Source organism: Oryx dammah, unplaced genomic scaffold (assembly GCF_014754425.2).
Source record: "Oryx dammah isolate SB20612 unplaced genomic scaffold, SCBI_Odam_1.1 HiC_scaffold_27, whole genome shotgun sequence".
Taxonomy (NCBI): domain Eukaryota; kingdom Metazoa; phylum Chordata; class Mammalia; order Artiodactyla; family Bovidae; genus Oryx; species Oryx dammah.
In genome coordinates this window covers 100,661,943-100,684,633 of record NW_024070211.1, presented here as the reverse complement: position 1 = coordinate 100,684,633, position 22,691 = coordinate 100,661,943, and the positions used below count along the sequence as shown (strand labels likewise).

The 22,691-nt window shown below is 37.6% G+C and overlaps 1 protein-coding gene across 1 annotated transcript in view; it reads right to left on the bottom strand.

Moving 5' to 3' along the window:
* Positions 1–15,251, bottom strand: part of TANK (TRAF family member associated NFKB activator) — a 99,284-nt gene extending 84,033 nt beyond the window's left edge. The window contains exon 1 of the mRNA XM_040229204.1: positions 15,107–15,251. The gene's annotated coding sequence lies outside the window, so the exon portion shown is untranslated. The remainder of the gene's footprint in view (positions 1–15,106) is intronic.
* Between the last annotated feature and the right edge of the window lie 7,440 nt (positions 15,252–22,691).

The following is a 22,691-nucleotide window of genomic DNA, read 5'->3' as shown; positions in this document are numbered from 1 at the left end:
TATCTGCCTCATGGTACCTACTAGTGAAATGGACAGTAGTAACTCCACTAGTACGTGTTACCTCCAAATACTATTTTTTTTTTTCTTTTACATCTTGTTGCCCCCATCATTCCCCCATTAGTACTTCTTTTTATTATCTATTGATAGTTTGGACCTCTGGTTTAGAGAATACCAACATGATTCCAGTAGATGTAGACGCATATGATATTCTGTATCTAAGGATATGTGAAGCAAATAATGGAAGGGCCTGGGCAGACAGACAGGTGTGTTTGACCCTCTGGGAGTTTAATTTTCATACATGGTGCCGGTCAAGGAAAAAATGAATGATTTTTTTTCTAATTAACCAGGAATTCTCTTCTCAATATCAAAATAACTCAGCAATAAGGGTGAGGGATCTCGCCTCAGGCCGGTACTCATAGTGAGAATGTTGATAAATGTTAGCTTTAGATTCAAAAGTTAGATATGAGCTATGCATGTCTTTATGTCTCCGAGCTCAAGACCTATGCTGAGGAGCTAGTAGAAATCAGGCAGATAATGAGGAGAACCAAATAAAATCCACACATCTGGTTATAAGGGCTACAAAAAACTTGGAATGAGTTTAATACAAGATAAACTTGTATTAATAAGTGTAATACAAGATAAAGCATCCTTTTGAAAAGATTTTGCTGCATAAAGGAAGAAGAACAAAGTCCCCTCAAATTTTGGGAAAGTGAACACTTTAGAAAATGGTTTGCCATAACCATAAGTAAATGGAAAGAATTGGATTTGTATTCTCTGTGATACAAAACTTGAAATCTAAGACATGATATTAGACTAAAATAAGAAGGGAGAAATAACAAAGATGGGTAAGTTAAGTCTGTAAGGACATAGAACATGCAGTGTCAAAATCTGAATATTTATTTGAACATAAAAAAGGGAATCCATACACAGAATGTTAAATCAATGATTAGAGGAAAGATAATGAAGTGAAACGGAGAGGGCAGTGGCAACCCACTCCAGTCCTCTTGCCTGGAGAATCCCATGGACAGAGGAGCCTGGTAGGCTGTAGTCCATGGGGTTTCGAAGAGTCGGAAACGACTGAGCGACTTCACTTTGACTTTTCACTTTCAGGCACTGGAGAAGGAAATGGCAACCCACTCCAGTGTTCTTGCCTAGAGAATCCCAGGTGTTGGGGGCCAGCGTGAGGAACTCCGCCCATGGCAAAGGTCAGGAGGAAAGAGGCTTGGCATACGCAAAGGCGTGATCAAGCCTCAGGAAACCCCCTGTTCCTGAGCATCTACCCCAAAACCAGAGTCTGTTTTATGTTCTCCCCCATAACCGTTTCTCTCGGAGAAGGAGTAAACTTGCAGCTCCAAGGCAATAAAAATTCCTGGGCGTGACAAGAGTGTTTCAGCTTACGGACTCCTCTGAAGGTTATCTAGCCCGCCTGTATAGGTTCGTCCAGCCACATGTGATTGTTTACAGCCTCCCAACCTGAGAGGCACGAGATGTTTTAGACTTACTAAAGGCAAATTCTTTTGGGGAGTTAGAAATTATTAGTATAGTGGGTTGGTTAGGAATTATATTGGTGAAGGGTTTTTCATTTGTTGTGTCAATAATTGCTGCTAATTCCCTGCTCTGGGTGAGACAAGGATGTCTCAGGTCAAACCTCTCTGCTGACAGACTAGCTGTATGACAGGATTATCCATACTCCTGCCACTACGCACATGATTGTTTACTACCTCTCAACCATAAACAGCACAGAGAGTTTTGGAGTATTTTGAGAGTCAATTAGCTTAGGGCTTTTCTTATCATTGAGTCAATGATTGCCGCCAGGCCTCCATGTCCTTAGGCACCTGGGAATATATTAATCAATGTATTTGGAATATAGAAAAGGAAATATAGTAGTTTTTGATGTTAGCAATACTAGACTTTTTGAGTTAATGGATTTTCTCTTTTGTAATAGATCACTGTGCTTTGTTATAAATCACTGTGTCTTTATTATGTAAAAATGTAAATTTATCGCTATCTTAAGACTAAATAGATTTGAAGGGGAGCACTGATGAAAGAATTTTCATTTGTTGGGCTGATGTTTGCTGCTAAATCTCCATATTCCCTGCCCGTATAATGAATATAACTAACATATAGGAGAAATAAGTATTAACCTTTAAACATATAAGAGAAATAAGTATTAACCTTTAAACATATAGGAGAAATAAGTATTAACCTTTAAACATATAGGAGAAATAAGTATTAACCTTTAAGATTAATCCTGTTAACCTTGGGTTAAATAAATTCCTTTCTTGATTGTAACTCACTACACCCTCACCCTATAGGAATGCAACTTTATCTGGAGGGTGGTGCCTGGTTTGAGAAAAAACACCTTTGGAAGAAATAAGGTTTTTGGTTATCAGAAAGAAAGGATCATAGAATGTCAGCAGGTCTCACTCATGGCCAGAAGATGATGTAATATCCCTAAGACCCCCGCGTGACTCTGTATTCATCCCTATGTGTAACAAAAGGTGTATAAGCAAACCCCAAAATAAAGAAATCGGATCAGTTTCCGGAAAGACTGATTCCACCATGTCGCTTCTTTCTTGCTCCCGTTTCTCTGGCTGAATTCAGCCTCTTTTCTCCACTAATTCTCCTACTACACTATCCGTTTCTAATCTCTCTCTGTATCTGTAATTAAATATGTATTTTTCCAAAGACGCCGACGCCGTCCCCACCTTCGAATTCCCTGGATCCACCGGGGCTGGACCCCAGCACCCAGGGATGGGGGAGCCTGGTGGGCTGCCATCTATGGGGTTGCACAGAGTCGGACAAGACTGAAGCGACTTAGCAGCAGCAGCAGCAATGAAGTGAAAAAGAGAAAGTGTCAGTTGCTCAGTCATGTCTGACTCTTTCTGATTCCATGGACAGAAGCCAGTCTTCTCTGTCCCTGGAATTCTCCAGGCAAGAATGCTGGAGTGTGTAGCCATTCCTTTCTCCAGGGGATCTTCCCAACCCAGGGATCGAACCTGGGTCTACCCACATTGCAGGAGGATTCTTTACCATCTGAGCTACCAGGGAAAGGATAAATGGATGGAAACAATTAAATGGAAATAATAATAATGGAGAGAGAGTGCTCCATCTTCTGAAAAATAAATATGAGGAAATGAACAGAAATAGCAGCTAAAGATATATCAGAATATATCTGAAGTAATACTTTGATATAAAGCAATCAGAGATGAAAAAAACCTCAGTGAGTTTTGAAACATACCAATAAAAAGAGATCAAACATTTTGATCTATCTGGAGAAAAATTTTGCTGTTCAATGATGTATCAATTCATTCATTAATTCAGGAACTATTTTGTGAGTGCTTGCTAAATGCTAAAGGTTAGGGTCACAAAGACTACCAAGACACAGTTTTACCTGAAAAAGAATTTAGTGTCTTTTGTGGAGGATATGCATATAACAAACAGGCAATTGCTACACAATGTGGTATTATAACATTACAACGGGGTAAGAATAGGGTGCTCAAAAAACATTGGAGAGAGGGGGTGAGGGAAAGCTTTCTCAGTCTCAAGTATGAAAACAATTCAATAAAATTCCAGAGGAAAGAGTTCTCTGGTGGTCCAGTGGCTGAGATTCCCCACTTCCAATGAAAGAGGGTAGGGTTCAATTCTTGGTCAGGGAACTAGATCCCACATTCCACAACTAAGATCCCACATGCTGAAGCTAAGACAGTGCAACTAAAAGAAAAAAAGAATTCAGAAAAAAATAAACTACTTTCAAAGGAAGAAAAAGAAAAATAGACTTATCTTCAACATTAAACTTCAGAAGCTGAATAGAATAACATACACAGTAGCCTGAAAAAGATTTGACTTACAAAGTTTATACCCACTCAAATTATCATTTGCATAGGAAAGGAAAACTAAGACATTCTTAGATACCTCATAGTTCAGAGATATATCAACTCTGTACCGAAATAATTGAACATACACTTTAGTAAGTCAGGAAGGAAATCAAAGTACAAAAACTAAGAAAGATGAAATTCTGTTATAAAATAAATACCTATAAATATTTGAAATAATTTAAATATTGGATGAGACAAAAACTTGTCACAAATATAATGAGAATATTAAAAGGGATCTTTAAGGCATACAGTCCAAGTATAAATAAATAATTTAGTAATAATGTGTTCTAAACTTCCTGATTATAACAACAAGATCTCAAATGGTTAGAAAAGAGGTGGCAAGAAGGAGAAAGTTCTAATTTCCTCATTTTCTTATTTTCTATTTGTGAAAACAAGGAAATGATAGGTTCTCATTCTTACAATGACATTGTAATTGACATATACTATTTTATGTTTTTTTTAAAAACATGAAGGTAAATAATTACAAATATAATTGAAAATTATGTTTATTTTTTCATGTTTTTTTTTTTTTTTTTTTTGCCCCATCTCATGGCTCATGGGTTCTTAGTTCCTTACCAGGAATTGAACTCAGACCCTCGGCAGTGAAAGCACAGAATCCTAACCACTGGCCCCTCAGGTAATTCCTTATTTTTTCATGTTCCTCAATAGAGGAACAAAGAAAGGAAGACATTGCTCAGATAACAAAGATGTAAAACTCTCATCCCAGTGGTTTATCTATCATCCAATAAGGAACTCTTGTGAGCATTCCTCTACAACATTAAAAAAAATTTTTTTTGGCTGCACCACATGGCATGTAGGATCTTAGTTCCCCAACCAGGGATCAGATCCATGCCCCCTGCAGTCAAAGCTCAGAGCCTTAACCACTGGACTGGCAGGAAAGTCTGAGTTTGGTTTTTTTTTTTTTGCAAGCATATACTCTGTCCTTGGGCTGCCCTTGTGGCCCAGCTGGTAAAGAATCCGCCTGCAATGCAGGAGACCTGTGTTCAGTCCCCGGGTTGAGAAGATCCCCTGGAGAAGGGAACGGCTGCCCACTCCAGTATCATGGCCTGGAGTATCCCATAGACTGTGTAGTCCATGGGGTCGCAAGAGTCAGACACAACTGAGTGACTTTCACTTTCACCCTGTCCCCATTGTCACCCGCTGTCCTCACCACCACACTGTTTCTATTGACACTCTTTGTTCAGACTGTCTTCAAATTCATATATTTACACATTTGTCTTCTAACTTTTCCGCTAACTTTCTCTCTTGGCAAATTCTAAATTTTTTCTTTAAAAAAAAAAATCTTTTTAAAATTTTTAATTGGAGGATGATTGCTTTACAATAATGTGTTGAAAGAAAGAAAGTGAAGTTGCTCAGTTGTGTCGGACTCGGAGTGACCCCCTGGACTGTAGCCTGTCAGGCTTCTCCGTCCATGGGATTTTTCAGGCAAGAGTACTGGAGTGGGTTGCCATTTCCTTCTCCAGGAGATCTTCCCAACCCAGGAATTGAACCCGGGTCTCCCGCATTGTAGACAGATGCTTTACCATCTGAGCCATGTTTCTGCCACGTATCAACATGAATCAGTCATCGGTATACATATGTTCCTCCCTCTTGAACCTCCCTCACACCTCCCACCCCATCCCACCCCTCTAGGTTATCACAGAGCACTCAGTTTGAGTTCCCTGAGTCTGACAACAAATTCTCACTGGCTGTCTATTTCACATATGGTGAGAGATATGTTTCAATGGGACTCTTTCAATTCGTCCCTCTCTCTCCTTCCACAAGTCTGTCCTCTATGTCTGTGTCGCCATTGCTGCTCTGCAATCTTTCTAGACTTCATATATATGTGTTAATATATTTGTTTTTCTCTTTCTTTAGTCTGTGAAATAAGATACAGACTTACTCCATTCTGTATAACAGGCTCTAAGATTCATCCACCTCTTTAGAACAGACTCAAATGCATTCCTTTTTATGGCTGAGTAATATTCCACTACATATATCCAGTGGAATATTATATATGTAACTTCTTTATCCATTCATCTTTTGATGGACATTTAGGTTGTTTCCATGTCCTAGTTATTGTAAAAAAAAAAAAAAACAGTGCTGCAATGAACATTGGAGTATGTGTATTTTTTTCAATTATGATTTCTTTAGGGTATATGCCCGGTAATGGTATTGTTGGGTCATATGGTAGTTTTATTCCTAATTTTTAAAGAATTCTCCATACTGTCTAAATTTGATTATGTCCCTTTAGCACCTAAGGTTACTTCCTATTAACCTTAGGATAAAATCCAAACTCTAAACAAAGAGCCTGACTGGACTGAGTGACTGAACTGAACTGAACTGAAACATAGTTTTAGGTTTCTTCTTACTTCTCTATAGACTCATATCCTGCCTCCTCTTCTGGCTTTTTTCAGTACCTCAAATGCTCCCTGTTTTGTTCTTTTCAGACAGAATAGTTCTGTCCTGTTTGCTAGTGTGTTTTTTCCATTGCAGAACATGTTTCCTTCACATTTTGCTTGGTCTGTTAAGGCCTCAGCTGAATGGGGTGAGTCAAAGCAAGGCCCTCACTTCACTTTTCTTCCGGTTAGAACTCATATTTCACCCTTTTCATTTCCCTTTATGATATGCACCACACTTTAAATTCTAAGACACGTATTTAGATTTTTTGAAGTTAGAATGGCTATTACAACTGATATTAAAGAAACTTGCAAACTTGCAGTCTGAGGCCTAGATGGCCATTGCCCTCACAAAGGCAAACTCAAGCTGATACAGGCTAATGCAAACAGACTATAAATGAGCATTCTCATTAAAATTGCCTCATTCATATGTTGGTATTGCCATTCACTAACCACATGACTTTACCAACTCTGAGCTTCAGTTTCTTCTCCTGTCAAGTATAAATTATAATATTACTGGCCTCAAATGTTGAGTCTGTATGTGTGTGTGTACAGTGAGATAGTGTGTGAACAGGACCTGAATTATAGGAGGAACTCAGTAAATATTAACTAATACAGTTGATAGTTGAACATCCAGAAGGTTGGGACACCAACCCCCCTAAGGAGTTGAAAATACGCATATAATTTTACAGTCAGCCCTCCATATCCATGGTTCTGTAGCTGCAGATTCAACCAACTACAAATCATGTAGGACTGTGGTGGTGGTAGTTGGTGGTTTAGTCGCTAAGTTGTGTCTGACTCTTGTGACGCCATGGACAATAGTCCGCCAAGCTCCTCTGTCCGTGGGATTTCCCAGATGAGAATGCTGGAGTGGGTTGCCATTTCCATCTCCAGGGGATTTTCCTGACCTGAGGACTGAACCCAGATTCCTGCATGGCAGGCACTCTCCTGTTTTCCAGGTGGATTTTTTTACCCCGTGAGCCACCAGAGAAGCAGTACTGTAGTGCAAGTTTGTAAAAAAAAAAATCCATGTATTAGTGGCCCCACCAGTTCAAATCCATGTTGTACAGGTAATATCTGTAACTTAAGTAGGTGGTTCTACATGCAGTGGATTTTTAATTTAAGTAAGTAGTCAGAATTATCATTTAAAAAGTCTTTAAAAGTTTACCTTAAGGAAATGTAGAGATTGTACTTAGTAGAAAAATATCTTACTTTAAATCAATTGTCTTACATATGCCCAAAGAGCTAAAGGAAACCATGGACAAACAACCAAAGGAAGTCAGAACATGGTATATGAACAAAATGAGATTATCAGTAAAGGGATTAAAAAATTGTAAAAAGAAACCAGATAGAAATTTTGGAGCTGAACAATACAATAAGTGAAATGGAAAATTCACTAGAGGGGTTTGACAACAGATTTGAGCAGGCAGAATAAGTTGGTAAATGTGATGATAAGATAATTGAAACTATCCAGATAGAGGGACAGAAAAAAAAGAAAGAATAAAGAAAAGTACATAGAGTCTAAGAGACCTATAAAACATCACCTTGCAAACCAAAATATACATTATGGAAGTTCTGAAGGAGAGTCGAGAATAAAGGAGCAGAAAATAAATTTAAAGAAATAATGGCTGAAAACTTCCTGATATGTTGAAAGAATGAATCTGTACATTCAAGCAGTTCAATGAACTCAAGTAGGCTAAACTCAGATTCACCCTGAGATACATTATAATCAAAGTGTTAAATGCCAAAGACAATAATAAGAGAATCTTGAAAGCAGCAAGAGAGAAGCAACTGTTTATATACAAGGGATCCTCTGTAAGATTAACAGCCAATTTCACTTTGGAATCATGGAGGCCAGAAGGCAGTGAGATGACATATTTAAAATGCTGGGGAAAAAAATAGGTGTCAGTCAAAAATTCTGTATCTGGCAAAACCATTTTTCAAAAATGAAAAAGAAAGAAAAAAAAATGAAAGAGAAATTATGACATTCTGGGATACAAAAAAAAAAAAAAAACTGAGAAAGTTTGTTGCTAATAGATTTACCCTTAAAGGAATTATAGAGGGTCGTTCAGATAAAATGGAGAAGGAAATGGCAACCACTCCAGTAATCTTACCTGGAGAATTCCATGGACAGAGGAGCCTGGCAGGCTACAGTCCATGGGGTTGCAAAGGGACAAGCATGACTGAGCAACTATCACTCAGATAAAAGGGTCGTTAGACAATAATTCAGAGCAACACAAAGATATATACTTTGGTTAAGGCAACTATCTAGGTAGCTATAAAGACTGTTATGATTTTGTTTTTGGTTTGTAACTTTTTATTTCCTACATATTTAAAAGAAAATGCTTAAAAATACTTTATCAATCTATGTTAATAGGCACACAATGTATAAAGATGAAATCTGTGATTACAAGGATGTAGAAGAGGGAAATAAACTGTATAGGAGTAGAGCTTTCTGTATTATTAAGGCTAAGCTGGTATAAACTCAAATTGGATTGTTATAAATGTTTCAAATTATAATCCCCATGATAACCATGACAATATCTGAAAAAATACATTTAAAAAATGAGAAGGGAATAATATAGTACACAGAAAAGAATCAAACACAAAAGAAGGCAGTAGTGGAGGAAGTGAAGACCAGAAAAATGGTATAAGGTATATAGAAATCAAATAATAAAAACGCAGAAATAAACCCTTGCTGCTAAGTCACGTCAGTCGTGTCCGACTCTTTGCGACCCCATAGACGGCAGCCCACCAGGCTCCTCCGTCCCTGGGATTCTCCAGGCAAGAACACTGGAGTGGGGTGCCATTGCTTCTCCGAAACCCTTACTTATCAGTAATTCCTTAACTGTTAATAGATTAACCTCTTAATCAAAAGGCAGAGTTTTGTGGAGTGGATAATATAACAAGATCAAGCAATATACTATCTATAATAGACTTGCTTTAGACCCATAGACACAAGTATGTTGAAAATAAAATAACAGAGAAAAATCTTTCATGCAAATAGTGGAAGAGAGATGGGGTGACTAAACTGATATCAAACAAAATAGATTAAGTTAAAAACTGTTACTAGAGACAAAAAAGAGACCTTATATATGACAAAAGTGTCATTTATCAAGAAGACATAACAATTACACACTTATACACATCAAACAATAGAGGCCCCTCCCCAAGTATATAACCCAAATTATGATAGAATTGAAGGGGGAAATAGTACTACACTAACAGTTGGAGACTTCACTACATCATTTTTAATAATGGATAGAAAAGCAGAAGACCAAAAAGGATATAGTAGACTTGAATAATAACATAAATAATAGATCTAACAGATATATATATATAGAATATTTCACCCAACAGCAGCAAAATACACATTCTTCTGAAGTGGATACAGAACGTTCTCCTGTCTTAGATCAAATGTTAGGCCACAAAAAGTCTCAATATATTTAAAAATACTGAAATCATGCAAAGTGTATTCTCCAACCAAATGAAATGAAGCTGGAAATCAATAACAGAAGGAAAAATGAAAAATCCACAAATATGGAAGTCAACCAACACATTTTTAAATAACCAATGAGTTAAAAAAGGAAGTCATGTTAAAATCATGAGTTAAAAAAGGAAATTAGACTTAGAGATGGGTGAAAAAAATAAAATCATACCAAAATTTATAGGATGCAGTAAGAGCAGTGCTCAGAGATAAATTAATAGAAGTAAATGTCTGCATTAAAAAAGAAAAAAGATCTTAAATCAGTAACCTAACTTTACAGCTCAAGGAAGTAGAGAAAAAGAGCAAACTAAATCCAAAGGCAGAAGAAGGAAGGAAATAGTAAAGATTGGAGCAGAGATGAATAAAATAAAGAATAGAAAAATAATATCAATGAAATCAAAGTCAGTTCTTTGAAAAGCTAGACTTAAGAAAAGGTCAAAGAATAGCAAGTAACTAAAATCAGAAATGAAAATGGGGACATTACCACACCAAACAGAAAAAAAAAATTATGTATAAAAGAATAGTGTGAATAAGCACACACCAAAATATTAGATAATCTAGATGAAATGTATAAATTCCTATAAACACAAAATACCAAAACTGAATCTAGAAAAAAAAACTGAATAGATTTATATCAAATAAAGACATTGACTCAGTACCAAAAACCTTCCAACAGAGCAGTTCAGGACCAGATGGCTTCACCCGTGAATTCTACTGAACACTTAGAGAAGAATGATTCTCTTGTAGCTCAGCTGGTAGAAAAATCTGCCCGCAATGCCAGAGACCTGGGTTCGATCCCTGGGTTGGGAAGCTCCCCTGGAGAAGGGAAAGGCTACCCACTCCAGTAATTCTGACCTGGAGAATTCCATGGGCTGTATAGTCCATGGTGTCACAAAGAGTCAGACATGACTGAGTGACTTTCACTTCACTTCACTTGTCAAACTCTTAAAAAAATAGAGGAGGAGGGAATACTTCCCAACTCATTCTATGAGGCCAGCATTACTCAGATACCAAAGCTAGACAAAGATACTACAAGAAAAGAAAACTAAAAACCAGTGTTCTTTATGGATGCTGCTGCTGCTAAGTCGCTTCAGTCATGTCCGACTCTCTGCGACCCCACAGACGGCCGCCCTCCAGGTTCCCCCTTCCTTGGGATTCTCCAGGCAAGAAAACTGGAATCAGTTCTTTATGGATGAAGATGCAACAATTCTCCACAAAATACTTGCAAACTGAATTTAGTAGCATATTAAGTGGATTATACATGATGATCAAGTGTGATTTACACCCGGAATGAAAGGGAGGTTAAACATAAGAAAATCATTCAAATGCACAATTATACTGTGAGGCAAATACTTAAAAGAATTGAAATTAGGCACTCAAACAATGCAAGTGCACAGTCATAGCAGCATTGTTTACAACAGCCAAAAAGGGAAAACAGCTCAGCTACCCTGTCCATCAACAGATGAAGGGATTAATAAATTGTGTATACACATTACATAGATGTATCTTGAAAACTTTATGCTAGGTGAAAAAAGTCAGACAGAAAAAGTCACATATATGATTTCACTTACATGAAATATGCAGAATAGCTATATTCGGATAGACAGAACACAGACTGCTTGTCCCCAGGGACTGAAGAGAGCAGGAAAGCAGAGCAACTGTTTAATGGGCACAGGGTTTCCTTTTGGGGTAATAAAAATGCTTTGAAACTAGATAGATGTGGTGGTTGCACAAGATTGTGAGTGGACCAAATGCCACTGAATTGTTCACTTTACAATGTTTAATTTTGTTCTGTAAATTTTACCTCAATTTTTTAAAAGGAAATTTAAATAAACTAAAAACTGAGTTAATAAGAATGTACCAATATTGTTCCTCAATTGTCACAAATGTACCATACATTAATATGTTAATAATAGGGGAAACTATGTGTTTTGGGGAGCAGGGGAAAGGATGGGGAAGAGGCAGGGTTGTACATGGAACTTTCTGTAAGGTTTGTTCACTTTTACTCTAAATCTAAAACTGTTCTTAAAAGATCTATTAGCTAAAGAAAAAAAGCCCTTTGTTTTCCTAAATAACTCTGGGATCAGAGAGGAAATAAAATGGCAATTAAAAAATAAAATGATAATGTGAAACTGACAGAGCAAACGTGTTTAAGAGTCGTTAAAATGGTATTCAGAAAATTCCTAGAATTAAATACTTTGATTCCAAAATAAGAAAGAATACAAGTAAATGAACTAAGCATCCGACTGTAAAACTGAGGAAAGGAAAAGTAAAATAGTTTAAAAAGAGGGAGGGGCAGTAGGAAAATAGAATAAAGATAAAGAAAAAAATTAATTATTTTAAAAAGATCTAACCATAAAAGTGATACATCCAAGAGATTTACACTTTGATGTGTCATATCAGGGAAAAAAGAGAGAGAAAACATAAATGGACAAAGTTAATAAAATGGTTATCCATATGGTTACGAAGATGATCAGAAATACAATACTTTGCATAATAATACATTTGAAAACTTTCATAAAACTTTACTTATAAAATACATAAAAAACCTAAACTGTCTGAAAAATAAGTGTAAAACTTCAATAGGTCAATAACAACAGAAAACATTCAAAAGCTTTTAAAGAATTACTTCCAAAAATGTGTGCCAAGGACAAACATGCTAAGATTTTCTCTTTAAACATCTCAAGGAGCCGCTAAGTCCTGTGAAACTTTTTTAGAACATGGAAATGTTTGGTAGTTTTATCAGAAAATAAAAATGCAGATTAATTTCACTTATAAATAGGAATGCAAAAACTCTCAATATACTATAGGCATTTCTTTTTCAGTACGTATTTTGTTAATATAAACTGATATAAGGTGAATCAATTTGGACACACATTTTGCACACCACTTTTGGCTGAACTGTGGCCTGCAGATAGCACTGCTAAAAGAGGGAGAAGGCTTTTCGCACAATGTGTAGGAGCAGCTGCTTTGTTTGAGTAATGGTTGCTCTGCCTTGATAGGGTTCCTTGGCTATGCCACATTGTTTTCATTCTTTTCTGTTAATTTGAGTTGTGAACTGAATTGTGAAGCCAAAATAATAGAGGAGAGGCGTAAAGCATGTGGACTGAAGAGAAAATGAGGAAATGTGTAGGTTTGGTTTGTTCTGTTTTGATCAGCCAATTTATTATCTAGAGTGATAACAAAATACACTTTATAATTATGAACCTACTTTTATTACTGTGGGATGATTTTTATAACATGTACTTTAAAAAATGCAACTACTGTATCATGCAACTACAGGACCCATATAGTTTAAAAGTAGAAACACTACGGTTGTCTCTAATGATATAAAAACGACAATGAATATAGATTAACATGAAGTCTTGATTCACTTTTAGCAAATTAAGGTTAGGAGTATATTTGGTAGTTATTTGGTTTTTATGATTAAGGTGTTTATCTCAAACCAATAGCCAACGTCATTCTTAATGTTAACCACTAGGGAAATTCCCACTGAGATCAGAACATGATGAGGTTGGCTGCTATCTCCTGTTATAAACACTGTTCTAGAAGTTCTGGCCAATGCTACCATCAGAAGAAAAAAAGAAGACAAAGTTATGTTTTTCCTATCTGGGCATTGCATGTGAATTACCCAAAATAATTTAGAATAAGTAAAATATCAATGCAATGACTGGATGCAAGATAAAATTATTACATCAAGAAATTTCCTAAATGCCAGCAGTATTTAGTTAGAAAATACAATGGAAAGAATGTCCTTATCAAGCTTGCATCCCTATTATCCTCATGAAGAAGATAAAATACATTGGAATACATTTTATAATAAACAACCTGTTTCCTGAGGCCTTAGCACACGGAAAGAAAAAATGTTTGCAGACAAGAAGTTTACTTCCTGTAAAGAATGATTGTTTTCTTCAAATTAGTGCATAAGTTTCATGAAATTCCAACCAACACTTTTGGGGAGGAATTTTAGAGATTTCTTTGAATCTTCCAGTTGACCATCTCTTTCACTGTCACAAGTGTTTAAGAGAAATAATTGGACATTGCTTTAGTTGACTGCTAGCAGGAACTTCAGTCAGGTTAGACCTGTAATACATTCCCAGGTCCTTATTCTGCATGGGGGCAGATAAATGTGAGCACATGTGCCCAGGTGGAAGAGAGTGCTAGAGGGAGTGAGGAGATGGGGTGGGCAAGTAAGGACAAGGAAGACCTAGGAATGAATTATACGTTTCTGTAAATGACTTGGCTTTCCTATGACCTTGGCCCAGTATTGTCCTTCCCCTGAAACCCCATCTTTTTGCAGTTTGGATAAGATACCTCAAAATATTTTTCAATGTTATAAAAAGGCAAGGCAGTGGTAACAGAGAGCCAGAAAAAAAGAAGTGATGTGGATTAATGGTTAAGCCCTGGCTCTGCTAGTAACTCGGAGAAGGCAATGGCACCCCACTCCAGTACTCTTGCCTGGAAAATCCCAGGGATGGGGGAACCTGGTGGGCTGCCGTCTATGGGGTCGCACAGAGTCGGACACGACTGAAGTGACTTAGGAGCAACAGCTGCTAGTTACTGGTTGGAAGGTCCTGTGATCATTTTCCCTCTGGCAGACACAATAAATGGCAGGTGTTTATATAACAGTAGTGATGACCCTTGTAGTTTCATCTTTTTTGAACAATCAACTTATTCTTAAGTATACACTACACATCTTTAATATTCACTTCTTGTGAAAATAAAGGCCAACTGATAATGAAATAAGACTGGATTGCTATTATTGTGTAATTTTAAATGTTTGAAGATAGGTAATGCAAAGTTTTCTATTAATATAAGGAAAATACTGTAAAGAAATATTTATAAACATATTTCTTAGAAGATGGAAATGAACACACTGAATCAGGTCAGAATTGATCTTTAAAAATTTAACCAAAAAAGTATGAATATATATATAATATTTACTTTTCAACCTAATAAACTATATACAACTTAACTTATGCCAAATATAGATACCTTTTAAGTTTTACGTTATAGAAACCACTCACTGGAAAAGGCTGTATTCCAGACATAAACTTTAAAAAAACATTTCAAATAGAGACATAAATTTTATCTTAAAAGTTGGGACAGTAGCAAAAGGATCACAGTTTTTTAAAATGTCTCGTAATCTTGGCTAGGGACCACATTTTTTAAAAGGCTGAATTTCCAACTATGGCAATGAACAAAAGACGTTATTGAATCACATCATAAATTACTCACTTAACAGAATCAATTGTAGAGTGAATCTGCAACACAGCAGTTTAAGACATCCAGGCTACCTTGCTAGTTTGTGAATTGGTAAGAACTACTAAAGTTCTGATTACCTCTTTTGCAGGTTACAAGACTCCTTCGTAGATTACTGCTCTTTAAAGAAGTAGACAAGTTACAGAGTCTGGAAGTTTTATCTGCAGGCTCTAGTAATGCCGCTTAAACTGTCCTGAGATCTCCCTTGTGTTAAACTGGGAACTTCCACTGAGAAATCCCCCAACTTGAAGACTTCCTTTTTTGTAACTATCAACAGCCAATCATGGCAAGGTATTGAAATGAAGCAAAGGCTACCAGAAATGTCTGTAAACCACCGTGACTGTAGCTTTGACTTCCTTTTGAAGCAAAGATACTTTACTTGAAGAGCTAGGACATTTTAACAAAAATCCAGAAATTGTAAATCCCAAAATACATTTGGATTAAGCACATTTTCAGGTCAGAAAATTTTAAAGAAAGCTTATTTAATAAATGGCTTTTTAAGGTTTTAGGAAATCACTTTTGGACCTAAGCAGTATAATTATAAACAGCAGGTGAAGACAAATTATTTTAGTATAGCTGTCTTTGCTTCATGGCCTACAGAGGATGAAGCCTCATAATAATAAAGTTTATGCTGAATTCCAGAGTCTGACCACAATTTTCTGCTTAAGAGTTTTCTTCCCAGGGAATTAAGATTCGCTCCTGTATGGATAAGTGTATTTGCCAGAACACTGGGAAAATGCTTTACAAACACACAGATTCTTTTCAGGCTACTTGGAGCAAAACATCAAATTCTACATGCAAATAGAAGGCAGCATGTGCATCCCAGATATTTTTCTTTGTTGTAAAAGTTCAGAGCTGGTGTTCTTAGACCCCATCTGTTCCATTTCCTTTTTATTACAGATGAGGAAATAGGAGAGGGCAAATGCTCAAAGTCACCAAGAAGGTTAGAGGCCAGATTAAGATCTGTGTTTTGAATCTGAGTGTATTTTTCTCAGTGTAGCAGGTTATTAAACAGGAAAAGGACTGTGGCGATGGAACCCTCTCCTCGTTCAACTCCTGCATTCTGCGGATGAGAAATCTGAGATCTTACTCAAAGGTTCCCAGTCAGTAAAAGACTAGAATTTAGAACTTCAGATTCTTGGTCTAGTTTTTTTCCCACTTTAAAACACCACCCTCTCTTAAGTGTCAAATAAGCCTGAGATATTTCTACTCCTGAAGAAATTATTGTATAAAAAGGAAATAATTCTGAATTAATCTAAAATGATGAATAAGCTTATGAATAAAAACATTCCATTTATTTATCTAACATATAAGGAAGCATTAATATCCTTTAGCATCTTACATTGTCTAACTAGTTTACTGATATAAACCTCAAACTCTCTTGTGTATAATGGGAAAACAAAGCCTATCTCATACTGTAAATATAGCCAACAAAAAAGTGAACTAGCCACTGGTGAAAGGAAAACTTTTCTCTCAAGAATTTACTTTCTTGAGTTGGATTTTAAAAACATAGTTTTGTTTGTTTTTAAATCGCTGTTGATGCTTTAACTGGGAAATGCCCCAATGATCCCTCCATTCTGGGCCCCTTCCCTCTTCTCCCACCGCCCACCCCCCCCTTTTTTTTTTCACTTTGGTGTATGAGCTTGATATGAGCCCAAGTCACAGCAGAACCAGCTAATCCTGGGTAATCGGTCTCAACTTGATGGAGCACTGTTTGCAAGAAGGTCCTGAGGCCAAGACAAAGAAGACACAAAGACTTTTTTGGAGGAAATTTTGGCTGTGTGTGTGGAATGTAGAACCTATGCTGGTTCTGGCTCTAGGCAAAACATGTGAGGCAGATGGAAGTTTTTGTTATCTCTAGTGGTTCCTTTTCCTATTCCCTCCCCGTCCTGTTTTCCTCTCAGAGTCATACACCATGTGACTAGAGCAGACAGAAATACAGTGATTTCTGCAGGGGAGGAAGGAGCAAACTGGTATGGAGAGCCAAGAAAACCAAGCTGGTATTGACAAGGGTTAGAGTATTATGTTTAGGACTGGAGGGGACTCAGTGGGTGGGGAGCTCGAAGCCCAGACTAGGGGTTGGGAGTCACAAGTCAGGTTCCCATTCAGGCAGAGGTGAACGACCAACAGTTTGCTAATCAAAGAATTAAGAGACTACCACCATAGGACAACAAGGTTCTCTGGGCAGGTCTGGGTGAAAGGCCTCCTGAAGAAGAGTTCCTGGAAAGCAGAGTCTACCTGGAGGAGGTGGAAGGCGCAAAAGCTGGTGTTCCTCCTTGCTGACCGGGATTTAGAGATAAGCTTCTTCCTTCAGGAGGGGACCCAGGTGCCTGTAACTCTGGCCAAGGAGATAGGCAGCCAGGCTGCACGGGTAGGTGTTTAATTGGGAAACTTGATGACAAAGACACCTGCAGTACAAATCCATATTCCAGGCATGGTGTTTGTGGGAGAAGCAGAATTTTCTAGCCTCTACTTGCTGATGGGCTGATGCTCTGGGATTTCATTGGCTAATGGCCACAACAGGGCTGGCATTTGTGCGGATGACAGATACTCTTTTTTTCACTACCACCTCAATCACTATAAACTGCACTGGGAGGAATGGTTGGTATGGATAGTTTGCAACATAAATTTCTGCCAAAGTATTGCTCCAGTAGGGATATGTACATTTTCTGTCATAGAGACTTGTAGAATCAAAGTGCCCTTAGAGTGAACAGGGGAAGGAGATTTGGTGGAAGTAGGGAGGAGGTAGGCATGCTAATTCAATAAACATATATTATCTATTAAGTGTTGGGTTCTACGCTGGGTGTGAAAATCATTAAAATGCTTTTTCTTGCCTTTGAGGGGCTCGTGATCCTAAGGAACAGACAGACGGGCAAACAATATTTTCCTCCACCCATTGCCAAAGATGAGAGCAGAGATACGTACAAGGTGCTGTGTGGGCAGAGAGGCAGTTCTCAGAGCCAGAGCGACTCGTGAGAAGATGCCTGCCTAGACATCCAGGAACTGAGCAAGCAGAAGATCAAGGGTTAAAAATCAATTTTGTACTTTTTGCATATTCTCAGTAAGTTCATTCTGATTTCCTTTAGCCTAACCTTGTGGCTTTTTGTTCATTTCTATAGATTCATAAGAAAAATTTTCTAAAATCTTAATTTGGCTTTTAACATTCTAAAGGATTATTTACAGTCTTGATGATAGATAGACACCATTTTAGTGTTTTGGGTAACTATTGTTACAAACCAAAGCTGCAAGGTATCCAGAGAGCCTGAGCATTTAAGAAGTATGTTAGGCCTGTTATTTTAAGACTAGGAATGAAAGTAGGATTCTACCTTTCCCAGTACTCTGTCATCCTCATTGTATGATGGCTACATATTTTTGGCTATCAAAAGAAAGAGGACCCTTTCTTATATAAGTATGAAGAAATAAACGTTGATAAAACTAAAATCCAAAAATATCTTGACAAACTCATGTTGTAGGCTGATGCCTTATGAACTATAACAGGAGTAACTATAAAGTTGTCTAGTTACTACTTTTACTTACAGACTACATTACTCTACAACCATCCACCATCCTATAAACAAACAAAAAAACAGGAAAAATTTGCATATGGTCAGAAAGAGACGATGAGATGCAATTTGTAGCAGTCATACAAAAAAGACTTAAGATTTTCACCTGAGGTGGATATAGGGGATGCTAATAAAATTCCAAAATGAATAGGACCTTTGAATTCCCTCTAGAATGAGGGAAGCACTAATTTTTCTTCCAGACCCATCTTTCCAGGTGTTACTGTTTAAAAAGACCATAGACAAACTAGTTATAAACTCATTCATGTTACATATGTGTGATAGCAGGAATGGAAGATGTTTAGCTTAGAGAAAGGAAATAACAGCATTTAAATATCAATTATATTCTTCTGTAGAGTTCCAAGGTAAACCTCAAGGTAAGCAGGAGATGAAAAGAAAACAATTTTGCTTTACTGTAGAAAGAAAGAAATAAAAATAGTAAGTTACCTTGGGAGATAATGAGTTCCATGGTCTGGGGAAAAAGTCAACAGGATAAATGACTGTTGCTTGGGAACACTGAAAGGTTATAGAAAGTCTCAGCTAAGATAATAGTGACTAATACCTATATAGCTGGAGAAGGAAACGGCAACCCACTCCAGTGTTCTCGCCTGGAGAATCCCAGGGACGGGGGAGCCTGGTGGGCTGCCCGTCTATGGGGTCGCACAGAGTCGGACACGACTGAAGTGACTTAGCAGCAGCAGCAGCAGCAGCAGCACCTATATAGCATTTCCTGTGGTCCCGGCACAATTCTAAGTGATTTACATGTATTACCTCATTTAATTCTTTGAAGTACCCTACGAAGAAGGTGCTCTTTTACAGATACAAAAACTGAAGCATAAAGAGAGCTAACTAATTTATCCAAGGGCACATAGCTAGTATGGAGAAGGCAGTGGCAACCCACTCCAGTACTCTTGCCTGGAAAATCCCATGGACGGAGGAGTCTGGTAGGCTGCAGCCCATCGGGTCACTAAGAGTCTGACACGACTGAGCGACTTCACTCTCAATTTTCACTTTTCTGCATTGGAGAAGGAAATGGCAACCCACTCTAGTGTTCTTGCCTGGAGAATCCCAGGCGCGGGGGAGCCTCCTGGGCTGCCATCTGTGGGGTCGCACAGAGTCGGACACGACTGAAGCGACTTAGCAGCAGCCACATAGCTAGTAAGTGTAAACCTCTGCCTGCAATGCAGGAGACCCTGGTTCATATTCCTGGATGAGGAAGATCCACTGGAAAAGGGATAAGCTGCCCACTCCAGCATTCTTGAGCTTCCCTGGTGGCTCAGCTGGTAAAGAAACCGCCTGCAATGAGGGAGACCTGGGTTGGGGAAGATCCCTGGAGAAGGGTAAGGCTACCCACTCCAGTATTCTGGCCTGGAGAATTCCATGCATTGTGTAGTCCATGGGGTCGCAAAGAGTTGGACATGACTTAGCAGCTTTCACTTTCACTTTCTGACATTTGTCTCTAAAGTCCGTGTTCTTAACAACTTCACTGTAGTGCCTCTGGGATGTCCGTTACAGTGTACTTGACTGAATACAGATTCCTTCAGTCACTGAGAGCACGAAATCTTAGAGGGAAAAAGAAATTCAAATGTGCTCTCCACCACTTTTTATTTCTTCTCACGTCCAATTTGAAAGCTTCCAGCCTACCAGGAAGTTGACAAACTGAGCATGTGTCACCTCCGATCCCTGCCGGATATCCACCAGGTTGGTCTTAGGATGGGCATGTAAGGGTGATATTACTAGAGACAGCCAAAGGAGTGTGGGTCAGGAGTAAGGATCATGGGGACAAGTGGAGGAGGTTTTAGGCTTGCTGCCTTTTCTCAAGTGTCAATTTAGAGCAGCCTTGGAGCAGATTCAATACCATTAGTTAAGGAAGATGACAGTGCACATTTTGTTTCTGCAGATTTACTTAGCCTTCAATTTTTTTCCCCTTCTAATCTGTTATGGATTGCTCAGTAAGTCTCATAAAAAAATCCATGATACTTCCTACCAGATACAAGGTAAACGATCTAAGTCTCCATAAAAAATCTCTATAAGTTGACAGAATTTCATCAGGGAATGAAGGTACCTCATCACAGAAAGGTTTGTTTCAGTATTATACATTCTACTTTCTCTTTTAGTGGCCAATGTAGCCATATATTTAGTTTATTGCCAACTGGTCCTTTCATTTTGATCTATGTACTTGGATTTCTCTTGTCTGAGGTTAATGAGAATCACCAACCAAAAGAATTAGTCTCACAGGCACTTTCTATCAAGCTGAGAAACCTGGAAAATGGTTTAGGTATTAGAACAGAGAAATTAGAAATTATTTGGATTTTTTATGAAGGTCAAGAATTTATAAATGGTGGAAGGCAAATTTTGGACTACCTGAGACATATTTATTTTGGATTTATAAATTTATGAAATTGAAATTGCTCTGAGGTGCTTAAGGTGCATCAATAATTTTCTATGTGAGCACACAGCACAGTAATTTAGTCCTGATATAGTTTCCAACATTAGCAGGATTAATAGTTCCAACTTGTAATTCTGTATAAATGAGGAGATAAACATTTTACCCCATCTATCTATAACCTCTAAGACATAATGGCAGTGAGAAGAGAAGAGAAAAGAGGGAGAGACAGGAAGGATAATCCATAAACTCTGGATTTTTTCTATGGCTATAATAAAACAAGTCAGGTTTTCAAAGATCTGACCTTTGAAAATGGTTTAGCTTGATTCCAGGGAGATGTTGGGAGGATTAACTAACTGAATCTTACAGAGAGATTTCATGATTTCTTCTGTGTTATTTATTCTTTGGTTTACCAGTTAAATTCTTTTTTAATTTTATCATATTTGGAGAAATGCCAGAAACATGATAAAAAATTCAATACACATGGGTTCCAAGTAAAATCACAAGCTATTGTTTGAGGAGGAAAAATTGAGGTTGTACTAGAAGTTTTGGAGTAATTGTGTGTATATGTGTACATGCTGTTCTTTAGATAACCTAGTTGTAGTCCTCTACTTCAAAGGGGAAGAAACAGAGATTCAGATTGAGTTTTTCAATATCAAGCAGCTGATTGATAGTGTTGACAGCTTTCCTATCTTTAAGAATTAGAGATTCTAGATTCCATGTACCTGATCATCTTTGACTTTAATATGAGGATGCCGTTAAGGTTTGGAAGCTGAGTGGAGGTGACTAGAGAACTTTAGATTACTCTATAAGTGAGTGGCCTATGTGCTTTTTCTCTTGTCATTGAGTTTCAGGCTTTGAATGGGGAAAATCTCTGCTTTATTGAGAGGTAGTCTAGCAGAAGGGTTACGCACACAGTTCCTGGAGACTTTATTGTCTACGTTCCAAATCCTAACTCCATTCTTGGATATCTCCTTGCCTAAATCTTACAATAGTTTTGAGGACTGAATGAGTGTATCTAAAGAATTTAACCACTTAGCACATGATGAGACTATGTGAGATTTTTGTTGTTGTTTATTCACTGTCTCTATAAAATCAGAATGTGAATTTAAATGAGCTTTACAGGAAAACTAGACAGAGGGAAATTAAATTATTTAAGCAAGATTTTTTTATATCTCTGTGTAGCATCCATATTGTTTTTTTTCTTTTTCCCCCTTATAGTCTATGTGCAGTTTGGGAAAACTCCACCCTTGATTCCATGCGTAAGCTAGGATTGGCTTAAATCAGTCAGTATATAACATTTCCCTGAACTTCACTATTGTGGTGAGCAGATCTATTGGTGAGAGCTATTAAGTGACTCAAGTCAATCTAATCTCGGTGAATTCCAGAACTCTGGTCTAGAATACAGAGCTTACTTTCCTTTATCTCTTGACTTCCCTATTATGTAGCACTTTAAAAAATTGTTTAAGCTAATTTGAGTTGGCTTTTCTGTTACTGGCAACCAAAATCTTCCTGCTATAATACTCTTTATAGTAAAAAAAAGAAATCATGAGTAACAGCAATAGCCATCAAAAAAAAAAAAGACAGACTTTTGGAGAAGTTGCTATGTGGCAAGCACTGTCCTAGGTACTGATCTTTATACAACTCCATGAGACAGTCATGAATCTCATGAGTCAAAGAGTGAAACTCTGAACACCATGTACAAAGTATCACGACTGT